General features: G+C 34.8%; 1 protein-coding gene and 1 long non-coding RNA gene across 7 annotated transcripts in view; one reads left to right on the plus strand and one right to left on the minus strand.

Moving 5' to 3' along the window:
- GRIK2 (glutamate ionotropic receptor kainate type subunit 2) overlaps positions 1 to 22673 on the plus strand; it is a 685903-nt gene that overhangs the window by 47375 nt on the left and 615855 nt on the right. The window lies entirely within an intron of this gene.
- LOC101136013 (uncharacterized) lies at positions 12538 to 14644 on the minus strand. The gene is made up of 2 exons (XR_002006586.3): positions 13704 to 14644; positions 12538 to 12899 (listed from the first exon to the last, which is right to left on the minus strand). It is a non-coding gene; the product is annotated as an uncharacterized lncRNA (long non-coding RNA).

Genomic DNA, 22673 nt, shown 5'->3' on the forward strand with positions numbered 1-22673 from the left:
AATGGATTCCAACAGAGGGCCCTTCTCTGCCCTAAAACATATTGATACATTTACTCATATTTCTGTTTGAGGGTTTAAAGCAGCTCAAAGTTTGTAACTTCCTGTGTTTGTCTGCGCCCTTCCTCCTAAATACGCAAGGGCCTTTAGGACCAAAAACTCCTCAGCCTCCTTGTCAGATTCTACGAGAAAGAAATGCTTTTTTGTTTTGTTTTTTTTTTTTGTTTTTTGTTTACTGAAGATTACAGAAAGGAGAGTGTTAGATGGTCTGTCTTCTATCTTGCAGGCCTTAATTTTTTTTTTTTTTTTTTTTAAGACAGGATCTTATTCTGTCTTGCTGCTTAGGACAGATTGCAGTGTTGCAATCATAGCTCACTGCAGCCTTGATCTTCTGGGCTCAAGTGATCTTCCTACCTCAAGCTTCCTAGAGCACTGGGATTACAGGCATGAGCCACTACACCCAGCCCAGGCCTTCAGACTTTTGTGTTCTCTTCCAGCTCAGCTCTTTCCAAAAGCCAGTAACCCCATGCAGGTTGGTCCTCACTGTGAGATTCTTTCTGAGTAGTCTACTCTCTGTCCCTTGTCATCACAGTATTCTTGCTTTTGAGGGAATAGGCCCTACCAGACCAGTCTGAATCTCCTGAAATGTTGGTGAATAAAATTTTTTTCTGATACCACAGTGTTAGTAAACAAACAAACAAACAAAAAGCAGTCATGATTTCCAATTTTTCTAGAAGATCTCAAGTTGTTCTTCATGCATATGGTGAGAGAACAAGTTTTTTGTTTTTCTTTTATCTTAAAACTGTATATGCTTGTGCTACCCAGAACACAGTATTATGCAGTTTAAGAGATTCTTTACATGCTTGGTGCAGTCAAACATCAATAGTTCTACCTTGATAGGCTTTCAAGTCTGGAAAAAGCTTAATGAAGTTAGGAGTCTTTATGGCCTCATTTTTTTCTTTTCAACTGTTAGTTTAGATTCCAGGGGTACGTGTGCAGGGTTTGTTACATGAGTAAACATGTATGGGGTTTGGTGTACAGATAATTTTGTCATCCAGGAATCAGCATAACACCCGATAGGTAGTTTTTCAGTTCTCCCCTTCCTTCAAACTTTTACCCTCAAATAGGCCCTAATGTCTGTTGTTCCCTTATTTGTGTCCATGTGTGCTCAATGTTTAGCTTCCACTTTATTTTATTTTACTTTGCCAAAGCTACAGAATGTAAGAAAGTAGTCTGGGAAACTTCTTATAGTGAAAGGATATGTATACTTGTCTTTTGGGAGATACAAAAAAAAAAGGGGGGGGTGAACAGGGCAGAATTTTTCCAATTCCTGGGAGAGGGAAAACTCCAAGATATAAGAGTGGATGGAGGTAATTTTAAAAAGAGAAGAAACGTTGATTGAGATTTGAAGGTTTGCTGGATGGCAGAAAAGGATAGCATGAAACCCCGGCTTTGGCCACAGATGTGTCTGAAAATGTTGTAGGACTGTCTCCTTAGTTCAGCGAAAAACCAGGTTCTTGTCACAGGACCAGGAAAAGATTAGGCTCACAGACACTTTGAAGGGTGGGGAGGATGGAGTTTGTTGGGAGAAAAGGAAAAAGGAAAAATAACACAGCAAAGTGAGATGGGGTCCTGCTAACAGGCTCTCCACCTCACCTATTGAATCCCAGGTTACCACCCAGGAACAGGAGAGGCCAGGCTCCTTTCCCCCTGCAAACAGCAGGAACTTCCCAAGGTTTCACCCCATCCTGCCAGCGCGCAGGCTGGTTGGAGATTCTCTGGGGAGCCCTTTTTTACTTGGCTGTCTCAGAACCTTAATACTTGCCTGACATGCTGCCAGATTTCTTGAAAGACACGCTGCAAACTGAAGTTTTTTATTTGTTGACATAGGGTTTAGAAGGAAGTATAAAACACAAAGAGTGATGGAGGGGACAGAACAATGGAGAACCACTTTGAACCTAGACATGGAGTTGGCAAACTTTTTCTGTGAAGGACCAGCTAGTAAATATTTACATGATTTCTGTAGCAACTACTCAACCCTACCTTTATAGCATGAAAGTAGCCATGGCCAATACATAAATGATTGGTCCCTGCTGGGATTCAATGTAACTATTCACAAAAGTAGGGAGTAGGCAGATTTGTCCTGAGGGTGGCAGTTTTTGCTCCATCTGGACTGTTTTCCCAGATTTCTTTGCATTAGCGTATTTACTACTTCTCCTGTTAGCAAATCTTGACTGAATCAGCAAATAACATAAGATTCTTTTCCAGTTTTACTCTTTCTTTTCCTATAATTGTTACAATAGAATAGTGCGTGAATAATTTTGATTCTACCACTACCTCCATTTGCATGACACTATTTCATTTTTCTTTTTTTTTTTTTTTTTTTGAGACGGAGTCTCGCTCTGTCACCCAGCCTGGAGTGCAGTGGCGCGATCTCCGCTCACTGCAAGCTCCACCTCCCGGGTTCACGCCATTCTCCTGCCTCAGCCTCCCGAGTAGCTGGGACTACAGGCGCCCGCCACCACGCCCGGCTAATTTTTTTTTTGTATTTTTAGTAGAGACGGGGTTTCACCATGTTAGCCAGGATGGTCTCGATCTCCTGACCTCGTGATCCGCCCGCCTCGGCCTCCCAAAGTGCTGGGATTACAGGCGTGAGCCACCGCGCCCGGCCACTATTTCATTTTTCTTATTATTCTCAGTGTAATAGAATGCATCACAGAATGATCACCTTGAGATTGTTAAGGTGTCACTATTTCTAAAAATTCAAAGTATGAAAGAGGTCTTTAAGGAAAGGCACCTGGGATAAGAGGCACATAGTTACTTAAGGAACAAGGGGAGCTAATAAACATCCTATGTATAGGTAAATAAAGTGAGTAAAGTACAATATTACTTTTACTTTTTAAGAATCAAACAGATTACTTGAAATAAAATAAAGGGCAAAATGTCTCTAAATGTGGAAAATAAGTATCTCGAAACTAAATAATTTAATTCTAATTTGCAAAAAGAAATACTGTGATACAGAAAAGCACTAAAAATACCTAGTGATTGATAGAAAAAGCAGAATACATTAAACATCAAAATAAATTATGTGGCAGTATTGTGATGATTCATCAGGGCAAACAAGTGGATACAGGTTTCTGAGTTTTAATCAAGGAATTCAATTCTGTTCAACCATATCTTTTGAGACAACAATAAATCTAAAGTGGGGCAAGTTCATTTCAGATGAGAAAATATTTAAATGAATCATTTAAGAAATGATTAATATTATTACATATCAGTGAAAATTATTTCTGAAACTTTTAGTAGGATACATCTTTTGAATATGTGCATATATTTGGGAGATTCTGAACTGAATCAAGGTAATAGTTTTCCCTTTTCCTTGATTACTTACTCTAGAATAAGAATACTACCTGAAAACATTTGCCCTATATCTAATGTAATTTGCCATACCTCAATTTTAAATTGTATTTATTCTTTTAAAATTTTTACTTTATTCTTATTTTAAAATTTATTTTATTTTATTTTTTATTTTTTTCAAGATGGGCTCTCACTCTGTCTTCTAGGCTGGAGTGTAATGGCCCAATTATGACTCACTGTAGCCTCTACCTCCTGGGCTCAACGGGTGTTACCATTTCAGCCTCCCAATTGGCTCAGATTACAGGTATGCACTACCGCGCCCAGCCCAGCTGATTTTCCGTTTTTTTTGTTTGTTTGTTTGTTTATTTGTTTGTTTTTGAGACGGGGTCTTGCTCTGTTGCCTAAGTTGGTCTTGAACTCCTGCACTCAACTGATCCTCCTACCTCAGCCTCCCAAAGTGCTGAGATTACAGGCATGTGCCACCACATCCGACTCATCTTAAATTGTATTTATTCTTAAATTATTTTCTTTTTTTCTCAAGGTAGAATTTTTCCTATATGCTGAGATAAAGCCTGAGTGGAAGTTGCTCTTGTATTTATTCATATAGCTATTACTTTAATACTTTAAAAATATTTTAGATTTATATTAAGTAATATATTCAATTTGGTCAACATGTTTTATCTCTAAGCCTTGGCAATGTAGCAATATGTTTTTAAAAATACTATTTGTAAAATGTATTAAAGTTTCCAAATTAAGAATGAAAACATGGTGTTATAATGGCCTTTGGTGGCTGTTGGCTTCTAGTTTTCTTTGAAAGGTATAATGATTCAAGTTCATAAAATTCCTTCAATTTATATGCGAAGTTCTCCTTAATTGCATTTTCTTATAGGAGTACACTATTTGTTTATTAAGTAAAAATTTTCAATTCAGGAATTGCAATCCTTTCTTATTGAAAATCTGTACTTTTTCAGATTAAGAAAAAAGACTCACATGGTTGATGGTACTAAATGCTTCTTCATTAACTACTCTCTGTCTGCTCAATACTCCTTGCCTCATTACTGAATCATGATCATTTCTCCCCCTTAGATAAAAGCTTCTCTGTTTTATCAGCATATCCCTCTGTTTTCTTATCTTTGCCAATTCTTTTCTACAGGCCCCTGGGGCCAGTCCACTGCATCTGCTATATATTAATTTCCCCTAATTTGCTGCTGCATGTCTCATTCTATTGGGACCAATCTAATCTTAGATTTAAATTTTTTCTCAGACATTTCTTCTTCCTTCTTATATACCCAGTATGTAACAGCATCCCTGGCATTCCTTTCCTGTTCAGGCTGCTTCTCTATCAATTCCCTGAGAATCTTGGAACTAAGAGGCAGGCTCAAAATACTCCTTGATCTGCACTATCTTACTCTCCTTTTCCTCAATAACTTAAGGACTTGGTTTAGTCTTCCTCAATGGCTTTCTCTTGCCATTGTATTTAGAGACTTAGTACTCATATTGATGACCATTGATGACCCTGCTCTCTCATGGTTTCCACCTCATAAAAGCTGATAGTTGTTTTCTCTATTAAGCCTCAGCCAATCTGAGCTTCCTATCATTGTGATTACACTCTCATTACTTGAACATATTCCATATCCGAGAACTATAACTCAGCATACTTTCTGTGAACACAACATCTTACTCCAACTTCCATAATGAACTTCTCATTTATCTCCTCCCCCGAGTTGTTCTGTCCTTCTCATATGCCCTCTTACATCTTATTCATTCTGGTTTGCCTGCTTAAATGTTCAGCTTGTACTCCAGGGACAGCCATTTCAAAAGTACATTTGTAACCACTTTAGAATCTATTGTCCCTTTGATCTTCTACCAATTTTCTTTCATCTTTCCATTGCCCTAGTTATTCTCCTGTGTCTTTTGTAATGGGCAAACAAGTTCTGTTAACGTGGGCTATGGACCCAAATGAGTGCTGCCTGACTAACTACAGCAAATTCTTGCAGTTTTACGGCACTTGGGATCTAGCCACTTTTCCCATCTGTAGTTGACTCATTCACTAATGTGGTCCAGGATTTTTCCTTTCATGGCACACATAGAAACTATTTTTATGCGACTTTTTACCTATGAATGAGGCCAAAATACTTGCCTTGTTTACACTGATGGACATTGCAAATACTTAGTGAGATAATGTGTGTTAAAATACAGTTTTACATCTATAAGGCCCTAATATTATAATCATTCCATAGGCACATCTCATGCTTTACCACCTCTGTGTCTTATTCATTCTGATCTCTGCCTGTGATATCCCTCCTCAACTTTTAAGACTTAGCTTAAATACTACTTTCTTCTGTGTTACCTCTATCCACTCAGCACCTGGCCTGTTCCTGTTGGCCTTGGTAATCAGAAATCTTTATTTTTAATAATCCTGACTATATAAGATTCTATGATCCTGGTATCCCAGGTAGTACTTAGTCCAGTGCTCTGTATCTAGTTAGGCAGAATAAATTTGTGAGGCACCAAACTAAATTGAATGATAAATTTTGCAAATTTGGAAGTATACTCCTGATAGCAAAGGTTTGAGTGAGTTTGTGGGTTATTCACAGGACTTTTATGAATTTTTCATTCTTTTTATCTATGCAGTTCATTATTATACTTCATTATAAAGAATACACTCCTTATTACGAGGATAATAAAATGATATTTTTTGTTACAATGAATAGATTTAAAGTGTCATTGATTCCTCTCCTCTTCAGTGATAGTTTTTTTATACACTAAGTTTTATACACTAAGAACCTTATGGTTTTAGTAGCATAAAATTGTCATCTTGTGAAAGAGCTTGATTACGTCAGATAATCAAGCTCTTGCTAGTAAGACGTATTTCTGAACAAGCCCTCGGAAAGGAAAATATATTGATAGATCACTTTACCGTCACCTGTTTGAAAGAATAACTTCAAACTATTCTTGAATATTGAAAAATATATTTTCAATATTGCCCTTAAAAATCCTGTACTTTGAAGGATAACTGGATTAAATGCCAAAACAATTTTCAAAACACTCTATACACATGGCTTTGTCGTATTTTTTTTGTGAGAGAATTTATGGAAATACTACCTATGGCTTACTAGAGCCACTTCAATCACCCTTTCTTTTTGCTTTGACTATGACATATTGAGTGTGGAAAATACTTTATATGTGTATATATGATATATATTTTTATATGTGTGTATATATGTTTATATATTTATATGTTTATATATGTATGTATACATTTTTATATATTTATATATTATATATATTTTTTATATGTGTGTATATATTATGTTTGTGTATATATGTATATATTACAGTAGCCCTTTACTTTTTTCTTTTCTCAACACAGCTGAAGAATATAAACATTTACTTTAATAATAATAGCTTTCTAAAGCATTAATATCTCATTGCAGTGGGAAAAGGCCAAGAATCTTAGAAGCAGAATCTTAGAGACTTGGAGGGAAATTGTTGGAAAAAGGTACCTAAGGTTTATAAATATGTCCTCCTAGGAAGTTTTGCCTCTTTCCACAAATTTCCATGGGGAACCTTAAGTTATAAATTTGATTTCTTCTCAGGCATTTGATAGAATCTGACCCAGTAATTCTAAGTCTACATATTTGCCCTTTGGATAACATCGGTTTCAAAAATAGAGAGCTCTATATTTGCTTTCTTGATGTATTTAGAACAACAGTTCTCTCAGGAATTTTGATTATAAATAGTATAAATAGATAAATGGGAAGCTGTAATCAGCCAGTTATTGGTTACCTAACATATTAGGATATTTATGACATATGTAGAAATGTAAGTTTTACTGATTTCTGGAAATATATAGATTTCTATGTATGTCAGGGAACGTTAGAAGGAGTGTAGCTCCCATGTAGTTCACTTCTGACATCTTTACAATATCTCTCACAGATTGATTTTTATTTATGACCATCTTGAACTATTGATGAGACATTATGTACTTCAAAGTCCATTATTTTTTGGGGCAATTCATATTGTTAGAAAATCCTTCCCTAAATCCGTAAATTGACACTTGGCCAAATAGAACTAATGTCAATTTCATGTGAATAGCTGTACTTAAGATTTTTAACTTAAGCCATTCTATAGTGTAGTTACCAGACCTTTTGTCATCCCGTCTCCTTCCCTGATTCTCTTGTCATTGTCCCAATTACAAATGTACTTGTTAGAAGTGAACTCAATCACGTAGCACAGAGTATGAGCATGACCATAATGTGAGCATTACTTTATATGCTATAATTCAGGCTTGAATTAACATGTAGGCAGCCAGATCAAACATTGGCTCGTTGAATTTTTGATTAATTAGAGGCATCAATCTTTCATAATATGTACTGTTTTAGAGTTAGTCTACCTAACACAGGATATTTTGTTGTTTTTATGTTTTACATAGGTTTTCCTCAAATTTCTTAACAAGAGTTTGGACAGTGATATCTTTATTTCCAAAATCCATGTATTATACATATGTTAGGATATTTGTCAAATATACTTCTGATTTCAAACATTAAACTGTCCATATATCTGAGCACCAAAATAAGTTGATAAATATATTTTGCAAGTACATTTAAGTCTGAGATCTGAAACACAGTGTAAGAAGTTATTTATGGGGGAAAAATCTAAATATCACACATATTTAGTCAATCAAATTGTGCAAATTATTTTCCCAAATTTGAACTAACCATAAGTTAGTGGGCAGTAAAGCAATTATAGGGAAATCAGTTCATTTCTCTGGGCCTCAGTTTCTTTATTTATATAATCGTATGATTGGACACAAAATTTATATATTAACGAAATACTTGCAACATATATTTAGTCATATATATGCAATTCTAACAAAAATGATGTTTCTGGTTGATGAGCCATTTTGAAGCATGAGAATGAAAGGAAAGAAGTGGGTTTTATAGACAGCAACAAAAAGATTGGCAAGAAGTCACAGATACAGCCTGAGAGAAGGGAGCAGACACACTGTGTTTCTTCTAAACACAGAAACACACATCAATTTAAAATACAAGCATTAGAACTAAAGTCCATAGCTTGGACTTTGGGTAGAAGCATATGGCTAGAAAGTCCTTTATAATCTCAAGGAGCTCTAAGTTTTAGAAAAACAATTATCATACAAGAAAGATTACATCATCCATTTAGTAATGAAAAGAAGACTAGTTCATTACATTATTGTTCATGGGATATTTGAACACTATTAAAAGATAAAAAGAAAGCAGAGAATATACTGGAAAGAAATACATCCATTATCATTATGTTTAGTTTTCTTATGAGTTTATGAGGAAAATCTTTAAATATTAGTAAAGAAAATTGACAAAAGACATGAAGAGAAATAATTCACATATCAAAAAATACAAATTCTCTTAAGGAATAAAAATGGTATTGATTTACCAAAATTTTAACCTCATTTGTAATCAAATAAATGTCAATAACAAAAGTAAAATATTTAACTGCCAAAATATTAACAAGTACCTCTCTCATTTGTAAGAATATAAAGTGATTTTTATCTCTTATTTCATATTATTCTGAATTTTTAATTTTTAAAAACAAATGCATTACTTTATAGCTGAAATCGACAGCAAACATAATTTAGCTCTAGGCTTCCTGAAAGCCAGGCCAATGTGAAGCACTCAGCAGTATGTATAATGTAGGCTGAGGCACCTGTACAAAAGACAGATTAAGAAGTGAAAAACATGCTAATTGATTTAATATAAATTTTACACAACAAGGGAGGCTTTGGAAATGAAAACACAAGGAAACAAGTAAACTTGTGTACTTTCATGCTTAGGTTTGATGAAGACGTGGATAGTTGTGAATTATAATTGGACAAAGAGAGTATGATCTAATGATAATAAACTGGTGAAATTCAGCAAATTCTGTTTATTCAGATTCTCCTTTGTGTCTCTATGTCTCCAGAGTATTCTGCATAGTATTCTTTGACACTGTATTTAAAAATCTATATAGCTTGGTGTTGATGGTAGAATACTTTGAATCTGTTTGTTAATCACATAATACTTTCCAGATATTTCAGATGCCTTTAATATTTTGACACTCAAAGGGAGAAATGTCTGATGGGGGACTTTGTACGTGATTTTCTTGGAGTGTAGAGATGATTAATTCAAAGATAAAGCATTGGGAAAAAGCTGGAAAATGGGAAAATTCTCCGATTTGGAAAAAGCTAAAGAAAATTAGAGAACATCATGACTTGTTCACTCTTTGTTCATTTTTTGTTCTTTATAAATTATTCTAGTAAGTTTATTAATCAATACATTGACTACTTGACTCCAAAATATTACTGAGTCTGTTGAAAGTCATTCTGCAACTCAGGGAAATTATGTAACTGCCCTCAAGGTTACTAGTTCTTAGACTTCTATCATACATAGCAAGAGAAATCTAGGAAATCATTCACAAATCACATATCACATCCAGATGGCTTGAAATTTTGTAGCTCTAGTAATAATAGATTTAATTAGTAATAATAGATTTAATAATAGAGAGTGACTATAAACAAGACAAGAGCCATCATAGATTTTTTTAAATGAATCCACAATAAGTTGAGGAGTGAACCTTATTACAATATTGTACTATGTTATCATAACATTGATCTCTTTGTTACTAAGTTATTGAATCTTTGGAGTTTAAGAAATATGGCAGATTGAAAGTCACTGAACATGCCAGAAATTTGGAGGTCTCAAGACCTCCTCAAAGATGTGATTCTGTACCAGGGACAATTTTAGTATCAGCTTTAGAACTTCTGGTCCAGACCCCAGCTGGCTTAATAGCTGATGTACACCAGAGAACATGTATTTTGCAAGTAACTGGTTCCCTTGAGTGTGGCAGTAACTACCTGGTGTTTCCTGTTGCCTACATAATTTAGTTCATCCTTTTTATCCTGCTATTTAATGAACTTTGATATGGTGTAACAAAAATACCCTTCCAATCCCCCAAAGAAAGAAAATGACATGAAGGAAAAAGAAAAAAGGAATAAAATAGAGAAGTAAAGAGAAGAAGGAAAAAGGTGGGAGAGAGGAAGAAATGGTAGGGGAAGAAACTGAGGGAGTAGAGTAAGAGAATTATTTTTTGTGTGTGTTTAGCTCTGGCAGTTATTACTGGTGTGATATTTGGTGAAACATTAAATATCCCTGGGCTTCAGTTTCCTCAGAGTAAAACTGGAGGATTCTATTTGATAAACTTTAACATAGCTTTCAGGTCTTTTGATTTTGATCCCATGACAATGTTTGAATCTCCTTTCCCGCTCTGTTTTTTCATGTGTTCTATACTTCAGCCAGATCCCTTTACTTAACAGTCTCTAAATCATTCTTCGTCCTGTTTAGATTAATCATTGCACAGTCTTCTCAAACTCCTTATCCTGCGGAAATTCTACTTAATCTTTATGTTTGAGCTCAATCGTCATTCCATAGCCTCCTTGATTTCTGATGTGGACTTAATCTTTATGTTTGAGCTCAATTGTCATTCTGTAGCCTCCTTGATTTCTGATGCGGAAATTAGTTTCTCTTCCCTATGAGATGCTATATAGTACTCCTTGCTTTATATCTCTCTTATAGCTCTTAACATTCTATTATCAATTATTATTTGTATTTAATATCTTTGAAGACAGGGGCCGTATGGTTATCATTCTTATGTCTTTCATAGCTACTAGCAGTCATTTATTATATTAGGCAGTCAATAAATTGGTTGAATAAAACTAGACTAATTATGTGAAATTTCTTTTGAGATATTTGTTTCTGTTGTCTTATGGAAAATTAACCATACAAAAGCCACCGTTCATGAAGACAGCATGGAATGGTAGAAAAAAAGTAAAAGGTAAAATCTGGATTTGCACCCCATTTTTAAATTTAATTATTTTGTGAACCTGAACAAATTACTAACTTTTCTGAGAGCCCATTATTTATCTCTGAGGGGGGGTGCCAAATACCTCCCACTTTTGTTTTTTAATAAAGGTGAAATAATATATTTAATGTGACTGGCCAGAAGATGTGCCTGCCAAAGTCAGTTTCCTTTTCATCACTCTTTTAGTGAAAGTTAGAGACTTTATTTTGTGCTACTTATTTTATATTATTTCACTTTCCTATGGAGACACTTTGGATATCCAACGTTAAGGTATATTCACACCTATTTGAGGGTAAAACAGTATTCACTAGTACTAAAACTAATAGCCAATACTTTATCTCAATAAATGGCTTTCTTTTCATTATGGCTTTAAATATTTGTATTAACTTAAAATCATGCTATGTATATAATTAATACCTTTCTATTAATCAATTCACAAAACATGGAGGACATGTTTCTTATGAAAGTGACACAAAGGCTAAAATAGTATTTTCAATAACATACATAGAAGCAGAGCATATGGGTATCTAAGAGAAGCATACGGATCTCCATATGTTAAACACTTTCTTCAAGAAACATGGCTATAGTATTGATAATCAGCATAGTATGGTTCCTTGATTTAATTAAAGATTAGAGTCCTTTATGTAGCAATAGTAAAAACCCTAATAACACTTTAAGAATAACTTACCCAGTGGTCCTCAAGCTTGGCTGCATATGAAAATCATGGGGGAACTTTAAAAGATAATAATGCCTGAGGTTTCACCCAAATACGTTGCTGTTTAATTGTCTCTGTGCTTGCAGTGTATGAAATTTTTGTGTTTTTTTTTTTCATTTTTTAAAAAGTTCTCCAGCATGTAGCCAGGCTTGAGAAATATTGCTCTCAAAATACCAAATAAGGCACTGCTTTCAAGTTCCTCCAGAACTGCTTGACACTATGACATTTTATTTTCCTAAAAAGGTGGCAATGATACATACAAAGATATGTTTGCTCAATGCTTAAGTCAGTCTTAGGCATCAAAAACTGAAGTGCCTTCAAGCAAAAACTAAATAATGCAAAGTCTGTTTTTATTGGAGAGCAAGTTAGGGGGATTCTATCTCAATGTGTTTCTTTATTGCTTTCTCGTGTTTTAAAAAAACCCCAACAACGACGGTATTACATTTCTAAAGTACACCAAAATGGGTTAAGGGAGTAGTGAAGCATTGAGAATACTATCTGAATGTTGTCCATAGAAATATTCCACCATTTAATAGTCTCAGTCTCTACAAGTAATCAAAATTCAAACCATGTGATTAATGGCAATACAATAAAATGGCAGTTTTATTTTTTCAGTAACTTTGCATCTTTCAGTTACTATAAAAATGCAGTTTTCTGTAGCATGATAGTTCTAAAAAAATCCTTTCTGCTAAGGATATTGCTTGTAAAAATGATGTACTGACTCTCTACATATTAAAGTTTTCAAAATGGAATTCCCTCCCTACATTTCAGTGATCTCCAATAGATAATGTTATTATTCAACTGTATCCTGCTATTAAGATCAGAATAAGAAATAGCAGCTTCAGATTTCCCATCCTTTTTTTTTGTTTCTGTTCCATTCCCAGTAGTTTCTTTTTTTCATTCATCTTCAGATTTATCCATCCCTGGCAATTTCAAGCTAGAGGAAACAAATTAAGAAAAAAATTAATTGACTTTATTTGCTTTAATGCTGCCAGCCTATATTATCTGCTTTCTTAAATGAGTTTGGAATTGCCAGCTTTGAGGGTATTACACTACAATTTGGGTTGCTGCCAGCATATCCTGAACAAATATATTTATATCAAAGCTAAGCTGCTTAAATATTCATGTTATGCTCTTATTACGGTTTAGAGAAATGTGAAACCATTTAAGATTTGCAAACGTGTTACATGGCCAAAAAATGTGCTTGAACTGTCAGAAATATACTTTAAATTGATAGTGCTAACCTAGTTTAATAAGGAAAAGTTTCCACCGTCTTATTAGTAGTGATACATTTAAATTCTTAACTTTTTTGTGATTTTTCAGTCACTAGGGCAATATGAATGTAACCTTTTCTTGAAATGTCAATTGGAAATGACCCCCAGGATGTAACGTTATGAAGTATGTAGACTATCAGATTTCATGTGCTTTATGTCTGTACCTTGATTTTGTAAGCACCCTTTTATCACATATACAATATATTTTATTATATTATTTTTAACGCCTACTTCATTGGCATGTTTCTTCAAAATGTAGAATTGCTGAATTTTATATAAAACATGCTCTTAATTTCCAGTGACAGACTTTGAGGATTCCCAATTGTTTGAACAAAGCATACGATATAAAAAAGGGAATAACCCAGAAAAGCCCAACACCAATAACCATTACATGAAACAAAGGAAGTAAAGAAGGAGAAGCTGAATTCACACCCTTTGAAGAAGGGGGACAATTGAGTTATTCCTACCGTAGACTGAAGGAAGAAGGCCGATTTTCCTGTTGCCTCCTCTCTTTCCTGTTTTCTTTTTCTTCCTCCTTAGTTTTCTTTGATTGGTATAATCATCAACTGACCATTTGGAGCATCTGATTTTATATAAAACAAGTTTGTTCTTTTTACTTTCCGTCAAGACAAAGAAACTATTCAGAATGTTTAAATTCCAGAATTCCAAAAGCTCTTTGTTTATAATCATAGATTCTAGTGATACTAGAATGATCTGTGATTTATGGCATGGAGCATTTTCAAAGCAGTCTGAGCAATTCAATATAAATTTATGAGATACCAGTGAGAATTGCCACTGTTTCACTCCTGCCCCTCCCATGAGTATAGACAAACATGCTAGACCTTCCCATCAGGGGAAGAACCCATTAAGCCAGTCCAGCGGTCTCAAGTCACAGGTGCTGTTTTATGCCCTTCAGTTAAATGCTCAGATTTCAACATAGGAGATTAACTGGTTATAGCAATAGGTCCAGCCATGAGACTGCTTGTCCTATACTGAGATTTTTTTTATTTCTAAAACTAAACCTTTGGTCAGTCCAAACCATTAGCTTTTACTGAATTCTGCTCTATATGTTGTAGTGTTTGAGAAAAGTTCCAATAGCTTTCTCTGTGGGAAACCATAAAGTTGTTTTTTGCTTCAGTGAGGCATAAATCTTACTGGGGAGAGCCTGCGAGGATTACATGAGCATTGGTTTCAGTGCTCTGCTAAGAGAAGGAACTTAAGCTTATTGGTATAAGCCTGGTAGATTTTCAAGATTTTCAGACATTTTCCATGAACATTTACAAAATTCACATACCCAAGTATTCACAAATTTTGTATGCAGCAATGTATTACCTTTAACAGTGTTGTTTCTTTAATGTTTTAAAAAACATAATCCTGAATTTTAACAGCAGTTTGAAATAATTTTTAAGACTCAATAATTTATAAAATCTTCTACATTTTACCTACTGGATTTGGTTATAACAGGACGAAAACTTATTATTTTGTGGAGTCTGTATGTATAGGGGTAGTGGGTCATGGGGATTAGTGGGGCATGGCAGGCTGAGGCAGGGAAAGGAAACTGACTTTCTGGCTAAGTGGACTAATTTGTTTTTGCTACAGCATTTTGTGCATCTAAAAGAGAATAAATTAAAAGTGGGTAATGTGTTTTGAAATGTTGGTTCTATTTTTTTCTTATGAGTTTAGCAATATGTTGTATATTGAGTCTCCTCTCTCCAAGCAAAATGCCATAATTCAAAACAATGCTTCTTAAGTGACTAGAGTGGGAAGAGGGAAAAATTCTTCTAAGGATATTGGGGTTGGGAGTGGGATGATATCCTTTTTAAACTTATTTTCTAGTTTCCTCAATTCTTTGCTGAATTGTTCCTATCACCCTGCTTCTAGAATGCCATGGAGCAGGCTACATTATTAATAGTGTTGTAGGAGCCATGCCTTAAAATCATTAGACCTAGGTTAGAAATATACTTCCCAAGTTAATTAAAAAAAAATGTGACTATTTCGGGGAGTCCTTATAAATTGAGTGTCCAGTAATTTTTCTGTATTTTTATTTAGTGGTACATTTACTTGGGTAATATAGGTAGATAACGGTTTGATTTGGGAAGCATCATATGAACATGACATAAAACCAAATTAATGTTGAGTCTCTATTTAAATATGTTACAGATTTAGTAATCAGGTTTAGTAGGAGAGAAAATAACGGTATTTATGACTCAATGAGATAACTTGTTTTATGGCTGAATGGGATCTGATCGTACTATAGTATCTCCGATGGTAGATGTCATCAGAACCAGAATTACATTTCCATAAGCACAAGTTCTGCTTAATATATAATTGAATTAAACAGCTAGTAGTTTTTCCAGAATTGAGAGGTAAAAACTCAAAAAGCTAACATGGCATGTTTGATTCATGAACTTGATCTGGAACACAAAAAGCTTCTAATAATGGGCAGGTCTTGGGGGTCCTGGTTACCTTTAAGTTGTTGGACATTAGCAGGAATTGGGACAGATTTATTTTTTTTAAAAAAAGAGAAGGATGCTGAAAGGCATATGTGCATGTAAGAAAACTCTAATGGAAAACTTCACTAACATTATGATTTTGGTGACATATGGCCCTGAAATAATAAGAAAAAATATTATGAAGTCCTAGGACCCAGAAATTAGGTCTGAAATGCTTAAGTGAAATCCAGAATTAGGTACTCACACATTTTCAATTTGAGGAGGAATATTTTCCTTGGGATGATTTACATTCAATGTTGCTTGGCTGAATATTGTTTATCTAGGAAGCTACTTGGAGGTAGGGAGTGAGGAGAGGAGGGCCATGGTGTCCACTAGTGAGAGTTGTCCTGAAAATCAAATTCTAAAAAGGAGAGTAGTAATTTAGTAAAACAACCAGTAATTATCTGAAATAAACATTTTCTATATCCATTGTACCTACAAAATAATACATGGCACATAAGTAAATTCTCAAAAAGTTTTGTTGAAAGAATTAAAATAACATTATTCAACTGAACTTCAAATGTGTATTTGGTATATGTGCAGGTATGCTTTTGTGAGTGAATACAAGCTTAATTTGGAAAAAAACAACAACCATAGAGTTTAAAAAAGAATGTAAGCTATGTTCTGTAGTTCCTATTTTATACATCTTGGATTATTGCATTAAGACTTTTCATTTGTAGCTGTGTGCATTTTTATCTAAATATTAAGAGTTTTAAATCTTTTCAGACTTATTTTAGTTAGGCAAGTAAAAATATGATTTTCCTAGATAGAGTCATATCAAGACAAGCAATACTAGAGGACAAATCTAGAGTACAGATAATTATTTCTGGATTCTTTGGGAGGCTGCCTAAGCAGAGTGAAGTTAGTTGCTCAACTTAAGTACGCCATAGCGAAAAGTCTTATTTTGTTTAGTTGAATCATTGGATTGATTCCTAAACAATTCTAAAAGGAACACCATGGCCTTTTGCATATATGCTTATGCTTAGGCAAAGCTATGACTATAAGTAAAAATGACATGCTTGTTAAGCTGCAGATATGTGACTGTCAGTAATCAAGCCATTGCATACGAATTTATGAACAAATTCAGTGTGTCTTTTTCCGTGTGTACATAATTTTAATATCAACATCAATATTATAAACTAGGTAATTGTAAGAGGGTATGGTAAACTTGGTGAGGGATAAGCATATGTTGATAAATTTGCACCTGTCTTGAGGTCACTTATTGATTACAAAGCTTGTTATCTTTCATGTGCATTTAGTGGTGTAATTGCTTTTGAAAATTATGGCAGGACGATACCAAATGCAAATTAATAGTATGACACTTGACATACCTGAGATTTCAGCAATTTTTTTTCACATCCGTATGTAATCTTTGTTGGCCAAGATAGTCTATCCACATTTTGTTCTGATGGAATATTTATTTTTTTTCATGGCTAAACCTGCTTTAATTAACATTTTGACTTTTTCACTTCTAAAAATAAATGTTCATTTTTGCTCTCTAAATATAATCTATAGCCTATTGAAATTATACTTACCTGCTAAAAGCTGTAGTGGGTCCTTTCATCTTCTTTTATTGAATTTAGGATTTTAACTACATTAAAATTTAGAGTTTTGGTGCTTCACAGTTTACTTCTTTGAATTTTCTTTCAAAGAAGGTTGACCTGGAATTAGAAATTACAAGTAGTCATGCTTGATTAAACAGTCACTCCCTAGGTGCCACAGAATCCTGTGGCTACTACTCTGAAAGCAAAGGTAAGGATCATTCAATGTGTCAGGAAAATATTTTACAGTAGATTTAAAACCATTAAATCTTTCCATAATAATTTTATTTAAAATGATAAAATATTATATTTAGACTTGGAAAGTAAATTACTTTAAAAAGCAGAAAGCAAAAGCACTTAAGCCATCATTTTTAAAGACTTGTTGAAAAATAAGTATTCTCATGAAAACACACTGTGCATATTTGAAAAATATTATGAGATAGATTTGTGTTCTGTAAGTAGTAGATAGTTTATTATTGCTATGATGCTGGATTAAAATATTTTTGTTGCATATTATATATATTTTTTCCTTCTGAGAGGGGATCTTTTTTTTTTAAAGGACGTTTCCAGAAAAATCCTCACGTTAAAAAAGTATTATCCATATTATTATTTTAAGAATTTTATGCAACTGACTTATTTCATCACAATATGTTTGTGAAAAGCCATGAACCAATCTCTTTTTGACCAGTTTGTTAGATATTTCTTTGATGGGAATACACATTCTTTTAATTTAGTGCTCCAAATATTTTTCAAATTTTGGTATACAGAAAATAATCAGATTCCCATGGCCCGCTTAGATAAACTGAAGGACTCTGGCTGCTGGCCCAGGGCTGGGGCTGTCCCAGCCTCCTGCAGTGCAGCCTCCAATGGTGCACTGGTTGAGAGGCTTTGATGTAACTGACACTCAGTGACTCAGTCTGTGTTCTAGGCACTGCAGATACAAAACTCCATCTGGGGTCAGGATCTTTTCCATATTATCTGCCTGGCACAAAAGAGTGCTGGCAAACCCAGTCCACCTCTGCTAGACAATCGTTATCTGGTACTAGGACGGCAGCCTCTTCAGCAAGAAGGGGGTACATTGGCCAATTCCTATGAATTGGGCTCCTCGTGAAGAACTCATTTATCCACATGGAGTATGTATTACCATGTCAAATTTTTCTCAAAACATAGGACCTCTCATTTCATGAGGCCAAAGATTTCTTGATTTTAAACTGACTTTTAATCCATGAGAATATGGCTCGTATTAATTTAAAAAGTAAAAGTGTTCAAACTGTGATTGAATCTTTTTTGTGATTATGACCGCAAATTTCTGTGACTTCAGTATTTTCAGAAACCACAAAAATTTGATGCATCCAAATTTTTGTTTTGAAAAAAGTTGGAGTAATAATGGGGGAAAAATTTTCTGCTGCTTTCTGCTTCTGTGTTATTCAGGCGCTAAAGCTAAGGTCCCCAGAACACCATTTTTTTTTTTTTTAATGTGGTTTTCTTGACCAGAAGCAGAAAGTGTCAGCTCACATGTAATGAAAACTATCCATGCATGATTTCTAGCCTAATTTGGCAGATTCCAAAGGTCCTTTCAAAGGCAGCTGACATTTCTGATGATTACCTAAATTGAATTGAACCTTTGAATGTTGTCATTTTAAAACATGTTAGACTCAGTCCAAAGACGAAAAAGAGTAATAGCCATATATTACAATTTCTGATGTGAAGAAACCATTTGGTCTTCCATTTATAAGGCACAAATATATTTGCCATGCATCTTAAGGAAATCCATCATAATATACTCTTACTGAAATTGCTTTCCCAGTCTTTGTTAGCATATTCACAGTATAGTTCTAGTCATAGACAGAAGCTACGCATTTTTTTTAGAAGGTACAGCTTACTTGGAAATGGTAGTGGCGATTCTTCCTAAAGGTTGACCTTAACTATGCAAACAAACTAACAAATAAATGAACAAAGAAAAAAACCCCTCAACTTTATAGGAAGTTCTAGGTTAACATTTTTTCAACAATATTGGACCATTCATGGTGGCTAACGAATGAGTACCAAAATATAAAGCCTCACTCTAGAGTGTCCTCATGCATGCCTCATTTTATTGTACTCTGCTCTGGACCATAGAAATTACACATCTCTTGCTTTTTTCTTTTTAGACAGAGTTCCACTCTTGTTGCCCAGGCTGGAGTGCAATGGCACTCTGCCTCCCGGGTTCAAGTGATTCTCCTGCCTCAGCTTCTCAAGTAGCTGGGATTACAGGCGCCCACCACCACGCCCAGCTAATTTTTTGTATTTTCAGTAGAGACAGGGTTTCACCACTTTGGTCAGGCTGGTCTCGAACTTCCAATCTTAGGTGATCTGCCCACCTCGGCCTCTCAATGTGCTGGGATTATAGGCATGAGCCACCGTGCCCGGCCGCACATCTGTTGCTCTTACCCACAACTTCCAAATTCTGCCTCTGCTTCTCCTGTTACTCCCCTTTTTCTCTCCCCAGTGTCTAGTTGTGCCATGACAGTGTCAAAGCCACAGTTGAGTATCACCTCCCTTGTGAAACCTTTTCTGGCTTTTCCCCAGCTTTTCACTCCTCAAATCTCTCAAGCAGTGTGTCACTGTATTTTCTCTGGGGCCATTTAGGTCTGTTTACACAAGGACAAATGTTCAAAGGAGAAAAAGTATCCCTCTAGAGTAACTTTTATAAATCTAAGAGTCAGTGTACCACATTCTGATAAAATTATATGGACACTAGGTGTTATTTCTGAATTGGGAAGTTTGTTTCTTCTTAAATAGATGAGTAGACCTTAGAATAAACTTGTATTGGTAATGTAACACAAGTTGAAACTCTAATTTGTGGCAACATGCATTCTTATCATTAACAGGAACTGTTGCAAATTGGCTAGAATAGTCCTTTGCAATTTGGATTACTTTTCTATTATAGTAAGAGTGATACAGCACATTAACACTTTGGCTTATTTTGAATAGATAGATATTTGCAACCTCATCCTGGAGAAATTTGCATTCAATCTTTGAACAGTAGGGGGTTATCTCCATATAGAGAATCTTCAATTTTCACTATGCATTTCCTTAATTTTCTCTGGAAGGACACCTGCAAGAATTAAACATGGGCTCTCTAACATCAAATTTTGTGTCCTTAGAAGCCTGAGGGAAAGCAGAGGACATTCACAATCAGTCATTTTTTTTCTTTGATGAAAAGTCATCTGTCTTTTAAATTTTGGTTTAATAACAAATTGACTCCTTATAATGAAATTTATGTAGGTGGTCATTTTGTGATGAAAGTTAGAGGTAAAATATAAGTATTTTAACAGCATACTTTTAGTATCAATGTGTGTGTTATTATCGTAGACATCACCAATTAGAAAGGAAGATAACAGGATGATACACTGTGGAGATAAAGCGATAATTCTTTTAATATTTTTTAATTAAAACAGAAGAGTCAACTAATTTCCTAGTTGCTAAATACTGGAGATGAAACCATGTGGACATTTACAAATGTTGCTTCTGGGTGCACATGTTAGTTTTCTTTTGCTGATGTAACAATTACTGCAACTTAATGGTTTAAAACAACACAAATTTATCTTGCTGTTCTGTAGGTCAGAAGTTGGGTACAGGTCTCACAGGGGTAAAATTAAGGTATAATCAGGACTGCCTTCCTTTGAGAGACTCTCGGGGAGATAATGTTTTCTGTTTATTCTAGTTGTTAGTGGCATTCTGTTCATCGTGGTTGTAGTATTGATATCCTAGTTACTTGTTGTTTGCAGCTAAAGGTTGTTCCAAGGTTCTAGATGCCACCACATTCCTTACCTTATGGCCCACTTCCCCCATCTTCAAAACCAATAGTGGCCAGTCTTTTTCTCGCATTGCATTTCTCTGATTCAGCCAGGAAAAGTTCTTCACTCTTAAGGATTCATTTGATTAGATGGAACCGTCCAGATAATCCATGATGGTTTCCACATTTTCAGGCTTAACTCTTCATCACATCTGCAATATTCCTTTTATTATGTAAGGTAACATATTCACAGGTTCCAGGGATTAAGACGTGAACATATTTGGGAGGCCATTTTTCTGCCTACCCCAGGCTGAAAAAACAGAGTTTAATAGCTCTCCGTTACCAGCACTCATTAGGGATTTTCAGGAAAATATCAGTTGGGTTAAATTGGGATAAAGAAAAGAACTGAGAAAAACTTTGTTTTATACGTCCTAAAGCCCAATTCTTGCCACTTCTAATAGTTATTCTACAAAACCAGCATGTTGGAGTGTTATATTCCCTGACATTCCTAGCTATTCTTAAGACATACGAAGCTGAGAATTGATTCACAGGGCTGCCTGGTTTTCAATCTCAGTTCTGATTTACCTAGTTTCGGATACTTTAATGTGATCTTGGGGAATTTATGTAACCTATCTGTGCTTAATTTTGCTCAAGTGAAATAGAGACACTAATATACCTCTTTCAGGGTGTTAAATGTTAATATGTTAATGTGTTGTTTGGTTAGAATTATTAGGGCCTAACACTGTATAAGAGTTATATATGATTATGGTAGAACTATACATTGCTACTGACTGCGCCGGTGTCCCTCGATACATATTTTTCTGATATAGCAATGTGCTCCATCTGAACGTAGACCCAAGCAGTTTTTAAAAATTGATGACTGACCATGGGGAGTGTTATAAGAAATGGTTATTTTAAAGTTGACAGCATATTTTCTGTTTTTCAGGAGAAGGTTGAATTCACTTAATAGGGCAGAATGTCCCTTTGGTTTTGGAGAAAATGTCACTGAGCTTTTTCTTTCAGCAAAAATAGAGTCAAGATACTACTCTAAAAAAGACCAGGAAGATCTTGGGGGACACAATTTCTCTGTTTTATAGTATAAAATGTTATTTTTCTTAAAAAAATTATAGGTACAAGGACATCTTAAAAATTAGATTTCCTATTAGTATCATTACACACATTGATCTGCTTTTATCTGTGCTCCTGGGAGTTAAAGTCAGGCCTGTGCCTGTGTTTGTAGCACATTTTTAAAGAGAAGGTTAATGTAGCCCAAGTAAACTGAGAATGAAGAAATGAGAGATGGTGTGCAGAAAAGCAGGGCTGCTGTCCAAGGGAACTGGTAACATTCAGCCCTGATTGCTCATCCCACATGAGATAAACAGATAAACATCCCACATGGAATCCTGAAACTGGGTCGAGGGTGGGGTTTAGTGAAAGGAGGGAATGGATTTGGATGACTGCTGAGTAGGTCTGCTAGGAAAGAATACTTCCATCAAATTGGAACATCTGAGTTATGCTGAGAAAAATCTTTCTTATGTAAGGAAGAGATATAATGTTGAAGATTCTTGTGTTTAAAAAGCCTATATATATTTTTATTGATGCATTAAAACACCATAAATCAATGGT

Source organism: Gorilla gorilla, chromosome 5 (genome assembly GCF_029281585.2).
Source record: "Gorilla gorilla gorilla isolate KB3781 chromosome 5, NHGRI_mGorGor1-v2.1_pri, whole genome shotgun sequence".
NCBI classification, from domain to species: domain Eukaryota; kingdom Metazoa; phylum Chordata; class Mammalia; order Primates; family Hominidae; genus Gorilla; species Gorilla gorilla.